This window comes from Fukomys damarensis, unplaced genomic scaffold (assembly GCF_012274545.1).
Source record: "Fukomys damarensis isolate Sample0158 unplaced genomic scaffold, DMR_v1.0_HiC HiC_scaffold_29, whole genome shotgun sequence".
Taxonomy (NCBI): Eukaryota; Metazoa; Chordata; class Mammalia; order Rodentia; family Bathyergidae; genus Fukomys; species Fukomys damarensis.
The window spans coordinates 1624697-1642240 of record NW_022900941.1 but is presented as its reverse complement, the minus strand read 5'-3'; the positions used below and the strand labels follow the sequence as shown (position 1 = coordinate 1642240).

Here is a 17544-nt window from a genome sequence, read left to right as displayed (position 1 = left end):
ATATATGCTGTGCCTAGTGGCACCTGCCTGTAATCTCCACTACTCAAGAGGCCGAGGTGGGAGGATCACCAATTCAAGCCTAGTCTGGGCAACTTAGTGAAATGTTGTCTCAAAGTAAAATTAAAAAATTAAAAGGGCTAGGGATGTGGTTCAGAGTAAAGTTCTCCCTCAGTTCCATCTTAAGTATATTAAAAAAGTGCATGTGAAGACTGTCCACGTGTATATTTCCTGGTGCAGCCTTGAACTTCTACCCAGGAGAGGAGTCATTGGATCATAATGAAGGTACTATTGAAACTTCCCCATACCTCTCACTAACAACTCTTTTAAAGTACTGAGGAGTATTCCATCTTATGGATACAGCAACATTTATGTAACCATTAACTTTGTGGCCTGGCTTTGTTCTAGAGAGTAACAGGATGGGGCACCTGCGTGAGCACATCACCCTCCAGGGAACCCACAGCATCCGTGGCACTCGGGCTGATCAGCTTTGCCTGTCACAGCTGAGGAACTGTGGCATTTCCCTTAATCTCTGCAGCCTGGAATCTCCACCTTGACCAAGGGATACGATAACATTGTCAGCTCCGAGTGCTGCTGGGAGCTGTAAATAGAACGCTTTACTGACCATCAGCACTGTTCGCTGCGATTGAGCCAGGCCTATGATTGAGAACGGATGGGAATTTGGTTTTCCCTCCCGTTGGAGCAGGGGTATACATATACTGTAGCCCGCAGCTTTCAGACCTCAAGGAGCACATGCAGCTTGGATCTCACTGAAATGCAGGTGTGCGTGGGGCATGACCCTGTATTTAGCAGCAGCCTGTGCTGCTGTTGGTCCTCCAGGGAAGGTTGGGATGGCGCGGTGTCTTCGGAGGACGCACTCATCCAAGCTGTCTTCTCCCACCTGTGTGGGCAGCACTGATGGGGCCTGCAGTCCGTCAGGCTCTAGGAAGTTCCTCCTTCCCCTGGTGGGGCTGGCGTGTCCCTGGCTGGGTAAAGGCTGCTTAGCACTGCAGGTGCTTTCCTTGGTGTCTGTGTGATAAAGAAGTCTCAAAGAAAACAATGTTCTGTTTTCTCTGCAATACTCTCCAGTCTTTCACTTCTGCAAGCAGAGATAAGAAGTGGGAAAATGAATACAAGTAAATGAACTACTGGCCTAGCAAGATATGTCATCCAGTCCTGAGTTACTAAGAGGTATTTTTTTCTCAACTTGAGTTTACTCAGCATTATGGGCTGAATGACTGCATTGCTCCAAATCTGTACCTTGAAGTCTAACCCCACAGGGGTGGCATTAGGACATGAGCTGTGGTAAGGAATTGGGTTATGAAGGTGGGGCCTTTGTGTGTGGGGTTAGTGCCTGCTGTGGTTTGAGTGTGGCCCCAAAGGTTAGGTCCCATAGTGGTGGAAACTTCAGGATGTGGTGCCTTGTGCAGGGAAGGTATTTAGGTCCCTGGGGTGTGGGCTCAAAAGGGGTTGTGTAGCTCTGATCTTTACTTCTTCTCTGGCTCCATGGATCATGACTGGAATGTTTTTTCTCTGCATGCAAACCCCACAATTGCCACCTGGTACATATATTACAGGCCCAAAGCAGTGGGTGTGCCCCATCTCAGACTGGAATTTCCAGAACTGTGAGCCAAAGTATATTTCTTTATCTTATAAGTTAATCACCTTGGGAATTTTGTTACAGTGACAGAAAGCTGAGTGTCACAGTTCCTTATCAGAAGAGACTCCAGGGAGCTCTCCCATTCTCACCAGAAGCCAGCCATGCTCGCCCCTGATCTCTCAGGTTTTACCCCCTTGCAGAATGGAGAGAAATAATTGTCTGTGGTTTGACATTTAATGGTTACTTTTGTTATAGCAGCATGCATGGACTAAGACACTCAGCATGCATTTCACTATTATTTAATAAAGTCTTGGACTACCTGTTAAAAATAAGTCCCATTTAGGAGTCTTGAATAACGAATGGATATTATACCATAATATGTGAATATTATGTAATATTCGCATAAAAATAGCACAGTTCAACAGCTAGAGAACAAAATCCTGTTGTGGGCACAGGATGGACTTGGGGAGAGGGAGAAGGGAGTCTGCTTTCTCACCACCTTCTCCCTCATTTCCCACTTTAGAAAGCCCTTGAAGCCAACAGCTTCCTTCAGTTACTACCTGGTTCTGGTTGCCAAGAGGCAGTGAGGTGAAACAGGACTCCTACTGTCCCAACATTGTCTCCTTATGATCTTGCTCTGGCCTGGAGACCCAGGTGAAGGAAGACCCTGGACAGAGTGTCATCCCTCTACCTAGCCCCTGTTCCTGAGCTGTTTCTCCTCATTGCTGTCACCTACACTTCATTCCCGCCATGTAGAGACCATCACAGTTGCACAGTGTAAATTTCCATACTCTGGGGATCCCTCTACAGCCTTTCCTTTCCCAATTCCCCAGATTTGTATTGTCTGGGCATCTGACATGCTCCCAAGAGATTGCAGCTGTTGATCCATGGTTTCCTCAAAACAGGCCGTGGACTCCAAGATCCTTCAACCGAGGAGTTCACCCTCTCACTGCCTGCAGTTGGCTCCCAAGGCCACAGTTGCTCACTGAGCTCCTCCATCATGGACACACCACGCTCAGTGCCTGCGGACGGCCCTCAGCAGTGGTCAGGCATGTGCGGATGGGGCTGCTCAGAACACTTCAGGAGACCAGACCACCGCCTCAGAGCGTGTTCCCAATGCCATCCAATGGCCCGCAGTCTCTGGGTTGCCACTTTCGCAACTGTCTGTCTTTCAGCTCCTCCTGACACTGCTCGACTCCTTCCCCCTTGCTCTCAGTGGGAACTGCTGCCTCCTCCTTCATTGTTTAACTGAGGAATCGGGCACTTTCCTGAAACATCTGCCTCTCCTCCTCCTCACACCTCTACATGTTTGCCCTCACCTTTTCCCAGAGGATGAGGTTTCCTGTTACCTTTACTCAAAAACACAATTCTTGAGTCTTGTCACAGCCCTCTGATTCTAGAATATGTGTTAACATTTGTCCCTTCCCCTCATGGTTTATAAGCTCCACAAAGCTAGAGGCCATGATTGCTAGTCCAGGCTCTCTTTTGTTAAAGAGTTTTCTAGTTTTGCTTTATTTCTGGGGTAATGTTCAGGAAATTCACTGGGTTCAGGGTGAACCCATTGCACGCTATCAACCCCCACCCTGTATTGCTAAATCTGACCTGACCCTCTCACTGGCTCCTGTATTAGTTCGCATTCTGGTGAACCGCGAGCATTTCCAACCCCAAGTGTCCAGAGTTGGATCCATGGTATTCTTTCTCAAACTGATGTGACTCCTGGTTCCCCATCACTAAACTGTCCACCTAGGCATTTGGAGTTGTTACTGAATGACTTCTGATCGGATGAGCTTTGTCTCCTCGATCACATTCCAGGTCTGTCCAATTTATGTGCACTCTTACTTTTCCTAGATCTTAGCAGTGGGATCCAAGCAAGAACAATCTGGCTAATGTTCCTTCCCAGACCCTCAGACTGGGCACTATCTACTTTGTTTCAGCCATAGAGCCTCACGGAAAAACCAGGATTGGTGCCCACTCTACTCCCAAGTCTTAGTTTGTGTTGCCAAATAGAAAAAAGGGTGGGTGGTTCCACCTCCATCTGGGCATCCAGATCTTTCGCATGACTGTAAAAATTTGGCAAGTAAAAATTCAAAGCTTGCTACACAATTTGCATGGAAGTACCAAATCTTCTAAGCAGTGCTGCAAAGTGAGAAACAATAATCCTACCAATTAACAAGAAATAATAATCTCAAAAGCTACCTAAAATATTACACAAAACTCTTATATAAACGATGACCCAAACATCCATCTACCAAAGGACTTACCAAAATGGAGCCACAGTCACATTGTTTTCAGGATCAGCAGCTTCCTCACCCACCTGTAACACTGTGAGTGGGGACTGTCTCACCCTCTAAGACAGATAACTCCTTTCCCCCAGAAGTGAGGCCAGTTGTCAGGAAAACACAGGAAAGGAAATCCCAGATTCCTCGCCTGAGTCATTATTGTAAGGAACTTTAGAAATACCAGAATCAATATTTTATTTTAAATTTTTTCCAATTTATGTTTTCATTTTCTTTTCTTCTTTAATTTAAAATTTTTTTCATTGAGTTTATCGGTACCTTTTAAGTATACAGAACAGTTTCATTTATCATTGGGATCTTGTACCTTTACATGACAGGTCTTGGTTCATATTTTTTCCCCATCCCCTGCCCTCCCTTCACCCACACCCCTCCCCTATTTACAAAGTCTTTGTTTCCATTTTTTCCTTTTCTCATATTTTTTCTTTTCCCTTATTTCCTTTCCCCTACCCTTGACCCAGCTATCACTCTGCTGGGTATCTTTCCAGAAGAAGTAAAAGAATCATACCACAGTGATACATGCACACCCATGTTTATAGTGGCACAGTTTGTAATAGCTAAAACTTGGAAACAGCCCATTTGCCCATCATTTGGAGATTGGATAAAGAAGATGTGGTTTTTCTGTAAAATGGAGTACTACTCAGCCATAAAGAATGAAAAACTAGTCATTCATGGGAAAATGGATGTATATTGAGGGCATACTCTTAATTGAAATAAATAAAACATAAAAGTGTAAATACTAAGTAGTTTTTCTGATGTAAAATAGGAAGAAAAGGAACAATATTTTATTTTTGATTGAATTGGTAAACTCAGTTCCCAAGTTTAATGAAGATCAAACAAAGTCACTAATAGCATCACCCATCAATCCAGGAAGTAGAAGGGCTTGGGAGGAAGTTTCAGAACATTTGGAGGTGGCCGTGCTCACAGCCAGGCTTGGGAAAATCACTGTAAATGAATCAAGATAGATCACATCATGCAGGCAAAGGCATCTGCTTCTGTCCGTATGCGTCCCAGGCCTTGACTACCCCATAGCCTGTCTTGTGTCTCCATGGTGAGGTGGTGACTTCAGGACAGGTGTATGGTGCTACAACTGTATCCTCTCCCCCTTGGGAACAGTCTGTGTATGGAAGCTCACTGAGCCCAGATTCTAAAGAGTGGCTTCCTGCTGGGTGTTTTCATTACTCAGCCAGGCATTCCCAAAGTCCAAAGCAAGATGCTGGGGGAAGGGGCCACAAAGGTGAATCGAGATGGCTTCAGACACCCCTCGCTTGGCAGGAGTTGGGGTGGGGAGCATGCCCAGAGCTTGGTGCCTTTGATTTAAGCCCTAGCCTGGCCTGGGTGCCACTTCCAAGTGTAGGAGACACAGGTGGTGGTGTGAGGGGGGCAGTTGGCCAGGTGGGGGCAGCCATTGAACACGGGGCCTGTAATGGTGCCAGTGAGGCCTTCTGGAGAGCCGTGGACTGCTATGTCTTTCTTTGGGCAATTATTTTCTTTTACAGCCAACTCTCCCTTGGCATGGGCAGGAGGATCCTTTTCACTTTGGAATCAGACCACCTAATTAGACCACCATCTTCTACCACCTACTCCTGCCCTTCTACTCCATCTTCATCCTCATTATTAACTCCAGAGAGCAACTCTTGGTACGGAGGACTTAGGGGTAGCTTAAGTGATTCCTTCTTATCCTTTGTGTCCTAACTTAATGTCACCTCCACCTTGCTATTATTGCTCTGTCCTGGTCTGGCTGTGTGGAGCACTCTGGCCATGTCTACCTCAGCACCACACACCTGCCCTTCTATTATGCTCTGCCTGAGAACCGGTAAGCACCTCTGTGAGGTCAGTCCTCTGTTCTAGCCACATAATCACAGGTTGGGCTCCTCAGTCTCCCCTCCCTGTGCATGACTACAGGGATTGAACTCTGTGGAAAGGTGTCTCTGCTTCCCAGTGCACCCATCACAAGCAGTCAGGGTGTACTCAGGGGTCCCAGAGTGTGGAGCACGTTAGGGCCAACAACTACTCACTGGCACTGGGCAGTCAAGTTTCCTGGTCCCTGGAGGGGTGGCCCAGGAATGCAGAAGGGAAGGGGATTCACTCGCTGCTTTTGGCCAGTGATGATGGCTTGGGCATAGAGGATCATCTGGTGGAGGAGGCCACAGATATTCATGGCACACCTGGGCCAGAGGCTGGCTGCAGCAGATAGGGCATAGGTGTGACCTCCTGGGGGGAGCCATGTGGGCTTTGTACCTGTTCTCCACTGGTTGTGGAGCAGCTGTTCATGACCACTCACGGGGCTCTGTCTGTTCTCTTCCATTGACTTGTCTATCTTTGAGACAATACTACACTGTCTTATAATCACTGTAGCTTTGTAGTAAATCTTGTAATCAGGCAGTGTTGGTCCTTCTTTGCAAAGTTGCTTGAAACAGTCTAGATCCTTGGAATTTCCTTGTACATTTTAGAACCACCTTGGTAAAATATACAAAATGTCTGCTTGACTGGGATTATTGGCTGTAGATGAATCTGGAGAAAATCGATGTTCTAACAACAGGAGGTGTTCTGACATACGAACACGGCATGTCTCTTTTAATTTCTCTCAGCAGTGTCTTGTAGTTTCCAAATATTTTGTCAGGTTTATCCCCGTGTTTCATATTTTCTGATGTTATTTTATGTATTTAAAAATTGTTTGAGTTTATTACATTTTAGGGATACAGTACAGTTACATTCATCATTGGGATCTTGTACCTTTACACGACAGGTCTCAGTTGTCATTTTTTCCCTTTGTCCTCAACCTCCCTTAGCCCCTTCTTCCCCTCCCCATTTACCAACACTTTGTTTCCATTTTCTCCTATTTTTTCCTTTCCCTCATTACCTTTCCCCTACCCTTCCCACTTTCCGTACACCTTTAGCCCTTTTCTTCCTATTATTTAAAAAATTTAATGTATGGTTTTTATTGCTAGTACACAGAAATACAACTTTAAAAAACCACTACTCTTGTGATGTGCAAATTTGCTATAATCACATCCAGTCTGGTCATTTGAAGAATTTTTCCCACTGGACTTTCTACAGAGATGGTCATGACGTGTGAATAGAGATAATTTTACTTTCTTCCCAAGCTGGATGCCTTTTATTTTTAAGTTTATTAGTAAATGCTTGCAATACGTAGTGAATACATCACCACAGGGCACTGTTGCCTACGTACTTTCCATCTTGATCCTTCTTCCGCCCTTTCCGGGTCCCAGGCTAACCCCGCCCCCTCAGGTCCGCTCTTTGAGACCCTGATTAGCACATCCCCTGTAGGCCTGAACAGAAGTGGTGAGCAGGACACACTTGTCTTGTTCTTGATCTTAGGGGAAGGTATTCAGCCTTTCACTATTGACTATGACACTTTTGTAGGTGGTTTTTGTTTTTCTTGTTTTGTTTGTTTTTTCTTTTTCTTTTTTGTAAATTCCCTTTATCAGGTTGAAGAAGTTCTCTGCTGTTCAGACTTTGTGAGACTTTTTACCAAGGATGGATGTTGGATTTTTTCAAATGCTTCTTTCACATCTATTAAGATGGAAATACAGTTTCTGTTTCAGCTTGTTAATATGGAGATTATAGCAGTTGATTTTGGAAAGCAATGCTACTCTTGTATTTCTGAGACAAACCCTACTTGGCCATGATGTACTGTACTATTTATAAGGTTTTGGAGTTGATTTACTAAAATTTTGTTAAGAATTTTCACATCTATGTTCACAAGGAGTACAATCAACTGGGAAGTATTCCTTCCTTTTCATTTTTCTAGATTTTTTTTTTTTGTCTAACTAGTATTTTTTTTCTTAAATGTTTGTAGAATTACTGAGTGAATTTGTCTGGGTCTAGAATTTTCTATGTGGAAAGTTTTAATTGAAATTCTATTTTACTATGGATGAGTAGGTTATCCACTGTTCTTAGAGTGGTCTTTGTTAGTTGTTTCTTTCAATAAAAATTTCCATTTCTTTTAACTTTAAATTTTGTTGGCATAATTTAATGGTAATTATATTAGTTTTCTAGGATTTCTATGTCAAGGTCCCATACAATGGGTGACTTTAAATAGCAGAAACTTGTTGCCTCATATTTGTTCAGGCCAGGAGTCCAAAGTGAGGGTGATGGCAAGGGAGGCTCCTTCTAGAAGCTTGGAGGGAGAGGCTGTTCCATTCCTCTTTCCTAGCTTCTGGTGGCTCATGCATTCTTGGCAAAATTCTCGGCTCTCAGACCCAGTGTCTGCCTGCACCATTACACGAGGGTCTCCTAGGATCTACCTATGACAAGGACATCATCGGGCGATGGATTTAGGGGAGACACTCACCCAGTGCAACCTCGTTTTAACTGGACTCCATCTCCAAGACTCTTCCCAAATAGGAAATAGTCACAGACTCCAGGCACATCTGAGTTATTTGGAAATACTATTGAACTGAATGTAATAATATTCTCCTATTGTCCTTTTAATATTTGTAATAATGCCACTTCTCTTATTCATGACTTTGGTAATTTGTGGTCTCCCTTTCTCTCTCTGGCTATAGTTTAACAACATTATTATTATTATTTTTTGATGATCTGGCTTTTGGTTTTATTTATGTATACTTTTTTCTGTATTTCTGTTTTTAATATTTTCTTTCTTCTATTTACTTTAAATTTACCTTTTTCTTCTTCTTTTTTTAATTTCTGAAGGTGGAAACGATGTCCTTAATTTAATACCTTCTTATGATCAATGCTATAAATTTTCTCTTTTTACTATTTTAATGACATCCAACAAATTATGATAATTTATGTTTTTACATTTATTCAGTTCAGAATAATTTATAGTTTAGTCTTTTCTTTCTTCTTTATTTTGTGTGTTATTTAGAAGTTTGTTATTTAAGATGGGAGGGAGGGAAGGAAAAAGAGATAATAAGATAAAGAATAAAAAATAGAAATAGAACTTTTTTTAAAAAAAGAAGTTTGTTATTTAGTTTCCAGATGTTTGAGGACTTTTTAGGTATCTTTCTGTTAATGTTTTTTTTTGAGACAGGGTCTCACTATGTAATTGAGACTGACCTGGAACTCACTATGTAGTTCAGGCTGGTCTCAAACTCACAGCGATCTTCCTGCCTCAGCCTCTGGAGTGCTGGGGTTACAGACATGCACCACCATGACAGGCATTTCTAACTAACATTCTTGTCAGAGAATAGACTTTATATTCCTTGCATCTTTCAAATTTGTAGATTGTTTTATGGTCCAAAATGTTGTTTATTTAAGTAAATGTTCTGAGTATACTTGAAAAGAATATGTGTTTTGCTTTTGTTTTGTGGAGTGGTCTGTAAATATCTTCTGGGTCAGATTGGTTGATACTGTGGTTAAAATGTTTATTCTCACTGATTTTCTGTCTACTTATTCTATCAATGTTTGAGGTTGAGTTTTGAAATTTCTAATTGTAATTGTGGATTAATCTTCTACTCCTTGTAGTTCTATCATTTTTTACTCTTTTGATTTGAAATTCCTTGAGGGGAATAAGTGAGTCTTTATTTATTTATTTCACCAAGGAGGCAAGGCTTTATCAGGGGAAAGAGCTGCCGGTCTTCCTCAAATAATGGTGTGAGAGGGTGAGACTAATTGGGGTGAGATTTATATAGGGCAGTGCAGTGGGGAAAGTATCAAGAGAGCTGAAGAACAGGATGCCGGGTGACTGGAAGGGGAGGATCAGTGGGTAGCAGGGTGGAGCAACAAGTTAGGGTTTGCTTCTCCAGAGGGGGTAGGTTTCACTTTTCTGAAGTGGCTCATTTCCATAAGCCGGAACCATTTTAGGAGCTGGAGCCATTTTAGAATGTAGGACTGTTGAGGCCATTTTGTCTGGTAGACAACTCTATCATTCCAGGCTCTTGTTATTCTGGAATAGGGGCACTTTGAATTTGGCAGCCTATAGGTAAGTAAGAATAAACAAGATTTTTACAGAAATCAGAGCATGAAAACTCTAAGCATGAGCACGCTAGGATGGAAGGGCAGGTCGGGGAGAAAGTCACACTTAGATACCGAAATAGTGAGCGGTTGAAACCTGTTGGCTCTTGTATTTTTTCATTGATAAAGGTTATCTGTAAGTCTGATAATTTGTCATAAGTCTCTCTAGCTTTAGCTGTAAGAAGATAAGAGACAAGTTGAAGAACAAATCTCACTAAGAAATTTAAAACTCTAGCTGAGCTCTTATAGATTTTACCAGTTTTTTTCCTAAGGATCCATAGCCATGGTCAGCCGCTGAATGAGTGGATATTTATATTGTTGTGGTGAAATGACCACTTTGCTATTATTAAGTAAGCTTAGCCTGTGGTAAAGTTTTCTTTTTTGGCCTTAAGCCTCTTTTTTCTGATGTTAATGTACACATTAGCGCTTTCTCTGGCTTATTGTCTTTGGCATGGCACATCTTTTCTCCCGTCTTGTATGTTTAACTCATGTCTCCTCTTGTCATGTGCTTCTTATGACCAGTGCACAACCGCGTACTGTTCTGTCTTTGTCCTGATGGTGTCATACATGCAACTGGGGTACTTAGGTGATTTATGTTTATTGTGATTATCTACATTGTTAAGCTTAAATCTATGAACTTGCTACTTATTTTCTGATAACTCCATCCATTTTGATCTCTTTTTCCTCTTTCCATGCCTTTATGGATATTAATTAAATATATTTAAAAAATGACCTTATGTTGCTGAGTGTAGTGGCACAGGCTTGTAATCTCAAACTTGGAGAATAGGGCAGAGCACTGCAAGTTTGAGCCCTGTCTTAGCAATTTAGTGAGACCCTGTCTTAAAATTTTAAAAAGGGCTGGGGGTGCAACTCAGTACAAAGGCTTTGGTTCCTAGTATGGGGAGAAAAGACTTTATATTATCTACGTTTTGGTTTTACTTCATTATGTTTGTGCTTAAGTTTTATAATATACTTAATATCCTAGTTGAGTATGGTCTTAACTATACTTGCAGAAGACCATGTCTCCAGAAATTGGGAGGGATCCCAGATGACCCTCATGCTGAGCGTAGTGCTGGCTCTGGTTGGCGTTTTCTTTTCTGCTCATTCCAACGTCGATGACACTAGTGGGTCAGTTTTGATCAGCTGACTGGTTTCTTTATTGTCAGCTCTCTTTTCTTCTTTACATATCTGCTGATATTTGGTTGATGCTGAACATTGTGGGCTTTACATTTTTGAGTGCTAGATGTTTCTGTACTCATATAAATATTCTAGAGCTTTGTTTTGAAACCCAGTTATATATAAACTTGGAAGTAGTTTAATCCTTTTGGTCATCTTTGAACATTTTTTTAGGTGCACTGCTCATTCTAAGTCTTGCATTCTCTATTGCTAAGGGTCTTGCTTTGGTTGGTGGGAACAGCACTATTCCCAGCCTTATTTGGGTGTCAGGAACTGCTGCCTCCAATCTTTTGGAATGGTTCTTTTTTCTGGTCCTGAGTAATTTGCTTGGAAGTGTCCACGGATCAGTTCTCAGCTGGAGACTTGAGAGGTTCCTTTGAAGTTACCATGATTTCTTTCTGTCAGGGCATGGCTGCACAGTTTTATAATCTCAGCACTGTGGGAGGCTGAGGCAGGAGGACTGTGAATTTGAGGTTGGCCTGGACAATGCAGTGACTTAGTGGGAACTTGTCTCAAAATTTAAAAAAGGGGGAAAAGTTTTTCTTTCTAAGCATCTCTCTCCTGCTCAGTGTGCCACTGTGTAGTGTGAGGTCCTGGTCATCACGGACATTCAACTCCATTGTTTTAACTGGGGGAGTCAACCAGGCCCCTCCTGAATTTTCCTCCCTGTGTCTTTGCTGGAACTCTCTGAGGAAATGATTTTTGGGTTCACCTCATCTTCCATCTTTTAGGATTGTTCCCCTTTGTTGCTTTAAGTACAGTGTCCGGCAAATCTTTGTTTTGCTTGTTAATTATTCAACAGGGATTGCTTTGTTTTGCTTCACTTGTGCTATGGCTTGGGTGTGGTCTGCCCTCCAAGGCTTCATGCTGGTCGCATGGTCCCAGAGTGGTAGAGGACGCTGAGGGCTAGAGGCACCTGTAGCAGGGGCCAATTAGCAGGAGCTGTTTAGGTCGCAGGGGCCCTAAGGTTAAGGTAAATTCTCAAGGACATCAAGTTAGTGCTCATGAGAGGCTGTTATGCAGGTCTGCTTGGCCTGCCCCTCACCGTGGCTTCCTGTCTGGCCTGTGACCCTCCCGTGACACCGTCCACTGTTAGGTCTTCACAGTTGCTGAATGAAGGGGTCACCCAACCTTGGACACTCAGCCTCCAAAGCTTTGAACTTCGCAAAGTTCTTTTCTTTTTACTTTTTCAGTCTCTGGCATTTCAGTGTGGAAACAGAAAATGGACTGTTACAGAGTGGGACTATTTATGTAGTCCTTGGCTATATGCTGTACTATCCCTTGTAAGGTCTGGTTCTGACCTGCATGCCACTTGCCAGGGATGCACCGGGAAATTTAAGTTCACGCTACCTCCAGATGGTCCCATCAGAGTCTCTCATCTTAAAAAACCCTTTAAACTCTAATTTTGTTACTTGAAAGTCAGAACACAATTTCATTGAGAGCCTTAAAATTTCTTTTGCCTTTATGGCAATTAATTTGTCAATGAGTCATTACAGATTCCAAGGTTTCACCACACATGAATAAAGATGATCACTTTTGTGAATGTCTTATTTACAAACTAAATATATTTAACTGCTCACTTACAGTGCACACGCACACTGCGTCATATTCAACAGTATTGAAAATAGAACGAAAAGTGCGTTACACGTTGAACAAGAAGCCTCATACCCCACGCTTGCCTTTCCGCCCATCTGTATTTTGCGGCATTAAATGAGGTGTGTGCAGAGCTAGCGCCTGAAGCAGGTGTTGGCAGCACACCTCAGCAGCCCCTCCCTCCTCACAGGAAGCAGCTTCCTCTCCCCCCGTTTTACATAATTTTATTTGGCTGAGATGAGCCAGGAACAATGGGAAATCAAGGTTTAAATTATTTTGTGTGAAATACATTGAAATCCCTTTATGGGGTGGGTACCGGGTGATAGATTAACAGCATCTTGTTGGCAGTTTTGAAGGCGGCATTTGCCATATGGAGTTGTTTAGCTTCAGCGAATACACGCAGCCAGTGGCAGATTTGACTCACCACCTCCTCAGGGCAGCAAGCTCTGGAGGGAAGGGAGAGATGGAGCAGCTTTGGCTCTGGCTGCAGGGACGGTGAGCTGGGGGAGGCTGGGGAGGGGCATGGGCTGCTTGGGTGCAGTGGGCTTTCCTGTCAGCCCTCCTGTTCCCCTGCTGTGCTCATTCCTATGATGGGACGAGTTCTGTCCTCGAGATGTGTATTGCACAGAATACGGGGTTATTAGAACCGCTGGGGGTCATCTGGACTGTGACTCAAACAGTGGGGACTCAAGCGCTCTCAGCATCGTCTTAATTCTATTGACAGCAAGAGGATAGACAGAGTCAGCCAGCTGTGTCTTCTCATGAGCAAGACAAAGGCCACCGCGCTAAATTATGCCTTCATCCCTGCTGCAAATTCATAGCTCAGCATTTTCTTCTCCCCAAGGTGCTGTATTCTTCATTAAAAAAATACTCTTCACTTTCCCGTTAATGAAAATCCAAAAGACAGAGAACCAGAAAGAAGAATTTTTAAATTCCCATAGTCCCTAGGACAAAGACAACCAGTGTTAACAACGGGATAATTTTTCCACTTTAAAAAATTTAGGTATGCTTGGTGGTTCCTCATTTTATCCTTTTCAACATAATTGTAAGTGTACTTCCGGTATGAGTTCATACTTTGAGGTCTGCATCACACACTGGGCCTGTAAAGTGTCCCCGTGTTTATCAAACACTCAGTATGAAAATGACGTGTGGCACAGAAGACTTGTTGGGCACAGAGCATTTACTGTTCCTGAGCTCCAGAGCTGAAATTACCAGAAAATGGATTAGAATGGCTGACGACATGCTGTTCTCACTCTAACATGACATCAAGGAAAAACAAAACCAAAAACAAAAGTCTAAGGAATAGAAAATAAGCAAACTTCACCTAACCATTTTCAAAACCAACCTTCAAGTCTGTCAACACCTTCAATCATTTAAACTTGCTTTTCTGGAAGTTGTCTTTCAACTCGAAGTAAGAGTTGTCAATCCTTCTAAATCCTTTACAAAATAATTTTAGTCTTAGAATTCAGTAACACTGAAAGTCATATATTCTACATAGTAACCCAGTCCCCTAATAAACTGCACATTCTGTGCAGTAACCCAGCCCCTCTGTGCATCCATTAACTTATTTTTATAAATAAATTGATAATAAATATAGAATCAAGGAAGCCTCTAGTCTCAATCTATCAATTTTGTTTTGTTTTGTTTTGTTTTTTGAGACAGGGTCTCACTATGTAGTTAGTTGAGACTGACCTGGAACTCACTGTGTAGCCCAGGCAGGTCTCGAACTCATAGTAATCCCCCTGCCTCAGCCTCCCCAGTGCTGGGATTACAGACAAGTGCCACCACACCCGGCTCAATCTATCAATTTAAAACGTGCATTCAGGATTTAGCTCAGTGATTCGGTGGCCTGCCTCGCAAGTGCAAGGACCTGAGTTTGATCCCCGGTACCAAGAAAAAGTGCATTCAGAGCCGGGCTTGGTGGGGCACGCCTGTAATGCCAGCACTTGGGAGGCTGTGAGACAGGAGGATCGCTGTGAGTTCGAGACCAGCCTGGGCTACACAGTGAGTTCCAGGTCAGTCTCAACTGCATAGTGAGACCCTGTCTCAAAAAACAAAACAGAACAAAAACAAAAACAAAAACAAAAAAAGTACATCCAGTCCTCAGTGTTAAATTGAGGAATGTAACCCACTTAACATATCCAACAGTTCTCCTTACTTTTTCCTCTTCTCAATTTCAATGTTTATGTTATCACTCCTGCTTCTCTGGCTCCCCGCTGGTCCCTCTCTCCTGTGCTCCAGGCTTGTCCAGCGTTCTCCCTGCTGATCTCTGCATATGGAGGCTCAGGGTAGTGTCCTGGGGGAGAGATGAGCAGGTGGTGGAAAGCTCTCATTGGGCTCTGCTGGGCAGGGACCCCGGCCTCACTCGCGGGAAGATATCCCAGAGGGCGTCACATAAAGGCCTCTCAGCTGTCAAGGGCCTTCCACTGGGGCCCCTTCCATGAACCCCAAAGGCAAAGGTTTCCCTTTCTCTGGCAGGTTCAGGCTTAGCAGCCCAGCTGGCACTAGGGCTCAGTGGTCTCGAGTTCCTGAGCCCTCACTAAGCTGCGGGAGTGTTGCAGTCTCCCTGCCCCTCTTGGTTGCCAGGAAAACTGCCAGCAGAGCACAGAGAGTGGCTCCTAGCCTGCACCCACCACTAGCGGTGTCACTTCTGTCCTCAAGTAACCCACCAAGGAGGATTTCTGCCTTCCTCCCAGTTGCTGGCCTGGCGCAAAGCAGTCCACTCACAGGCTTATCTCTCGGCTCCCACTGCTGGGCATTGCCCAGGTGCCAGCCTCCGAGCTGGCAGGACCTTGCAGCATGCCAGGGCACCGGAGCTGTAATGAGAAGAGAGGAGCAAGAGGGCCTTCAGGAAGGGGCTGTAGCAGATCCCAAGGATGGAGGCAGCCTCGAGATCTCCCAGGGAGTGAGGGGTCAGAGGGAGCTCCACCCGGGGGAAGCAGAGAACCTGCTCCAGGTGGGCACTGCTGATGTCACCGGGGAAAGACAGAGACCAGGGCCACTGTGCCAGCCCAAGCACCGGGTTGCAGAAATGCCCCGTGGGCCAGGGCATGCGGGCTGAGGAGAAAGGCAAAGCGAGTTCTTCCCGGGACAGCGGAGGATGTCTTTTCATTATTCTTTTTGCTCAAAATAGAATTATCTTTCAAAATCAAATGTGACAGGAGGCCTAGGCATTTTGCCTAGGCTGTCTGCAGGAACTGGCTTCCTCGCCTACAGATGCTTTTTTTTCCCTTTGCAAAGGAAAAGGGAGGCTGCTTTGGGCTGCTGGGAAAGAAAGTGGGAGGGAAGAGGGAGAGGAGCAAGCTGAGGGACTTGGAAGGGTGAGGCCAGGAAGGGTGGGGTAGAGGAAGCAGGACCCCGAGCCCAGTAAGGGCAGGACCAGGCTGAGGCTGCTGATCCCAGGAGCTCCTCTCAGCAAGCCCTTGGTGACAGAGTCTGCTCCAAGTCTGATCTCAGCAAATGTAGGCCCTGCTGCTGTGAGGACAGAGTCCAAGGAGGCAGTAAGGAGAAGCGAGGGGAGGTGGAGACAGAGCTCAGGGGTAACTAGAGAGGGCCCTAGCCTGGCTGGCTGCGGTCCTCAGTTTCCTCAGGTGACAGAGAGGTGGTTAGATCTTTCCTGGCAGCACTGAATGGAGCCCTGAGTGCTCCCTGGCCCGTTTCACGGTGCTCACCATCCTGTCTGCCTCTGCCCTCCCCTTGGCTTGTGACACTGAGACTACTTTCTCCTGTGCCCCTATTTTACGGGGCCTGGCTCGTGCCACATGCCTGATGCATGTGCAGTGAATGGGTGGGTGGATCAACACAGCAATCAAAACCTCACAAAGGGCAAGAAGGGGATTCTGTTAAGACACAGAGAACTGAGCACAGCCAATATTGTCTTCCATCAAAAATTCACTTACTTAAAAGAAAAGGACTGGAAAGGAGTAAAAATCGCCTACACTGCTGAGGACAAAGGGAACCCGAGGATGTGACAAGAGAAGCCAGAGAGTTCTGGAAACCAGAAAGTGGATGGATAAACAACAAGCAGCTCAGCAATCTTGAAACCACAGAAAGCTAAGTGGCCGTTAATTACACTAAACCCCAGAAAGGGGAGAGAATGGAAGTTACCAGGGGCCTGAAAGAGAAGCATTGGAGAGGCGGACTGCGGGCAACAAAAGTGGATAAAATGCGGCAAGGAAAACCCACCTGGATTTGAGCTGGATGCGAGGGGCGACCACCCAGGAGGTCGCACTGGGGTGGTGCCTGCCTTTAAGGTATCTGTGGGCACCAACACAGACACTGGCTCCAGCTGAAACCGTCCCTTGACTGCGGATGGCTTCAGCGAGGCGTGTCAGACACCAGAGGCCACTCAGCTTTCACCTGAGGCACGCAGCTCATCGCCAGTGCATCTCAGCCACTTCAGCTGTGGCTGCAGAGCACTGAGCTGGTCACTGGAAGGCACAGAACATAAATGCTCTGGCAGGATTTGCAGGAGAGATAACTGCTTGCCAAGATTGAGTGTGATGTGAACCCAGCATTCTCTCAGCATTTTGCGGATGTGGCCTGGGGCCCCTGGCCCTGGGTGGCTCTTGCCAGGTGGGCCCTTGGTCTACCTGTGGCAGCAGGAGCTGGCTTCTGTTGTCGCCAGGCATCCTCTCATGTAAGATGAGGTGAGTTTTGCCGGGTGGGTGGAAGCAAGAACACCGGGCCCTGTAGATCTTCCAAGCCCACCTGGTTACAGCCTGTTCTGCAAGGCTGAGAGAAGATACAGTTCCCAGAGGCACAATCCCCAGCATACAAAGCTGGTGTCCCAGATCCTAAGGCTACTGGGGACAGAAAACAGTGCATCTGTCCTGGCCAAAGCCACCTGGGAGCCTGCAGTAAGCTCTGGCTGACCTCTGCTTCTGTGGGAGCCCTGCATACCCCAGGTGACCCCAGAGATGACCTAGGACTTGACATTTT

At 45.0% G+C, this 17544-nt stretch overlaps 1 long non-coding RNA gene across 1 annotated transcript; it reads right to left on the bottom strand.

The window, feature by feature from the left end:
- Positions 1-13616: 13616 nt before the first annotated feature.
- Positions 13617-15409, bottom strand: LOC117283230. The gene is made up of 3 exons (XR_004514724.1): positions 15331-15409; positions 14762-14899; positions 13617-13805 (listed from the first exon to the last, which is right to left on the bottom strand). It is a non-coding gene; the product is annotated as an uncharacterized LOC117283230 (long non-coding RNA).
- Positions 15410-17544: the final 2135 nt, after the last annotated feature.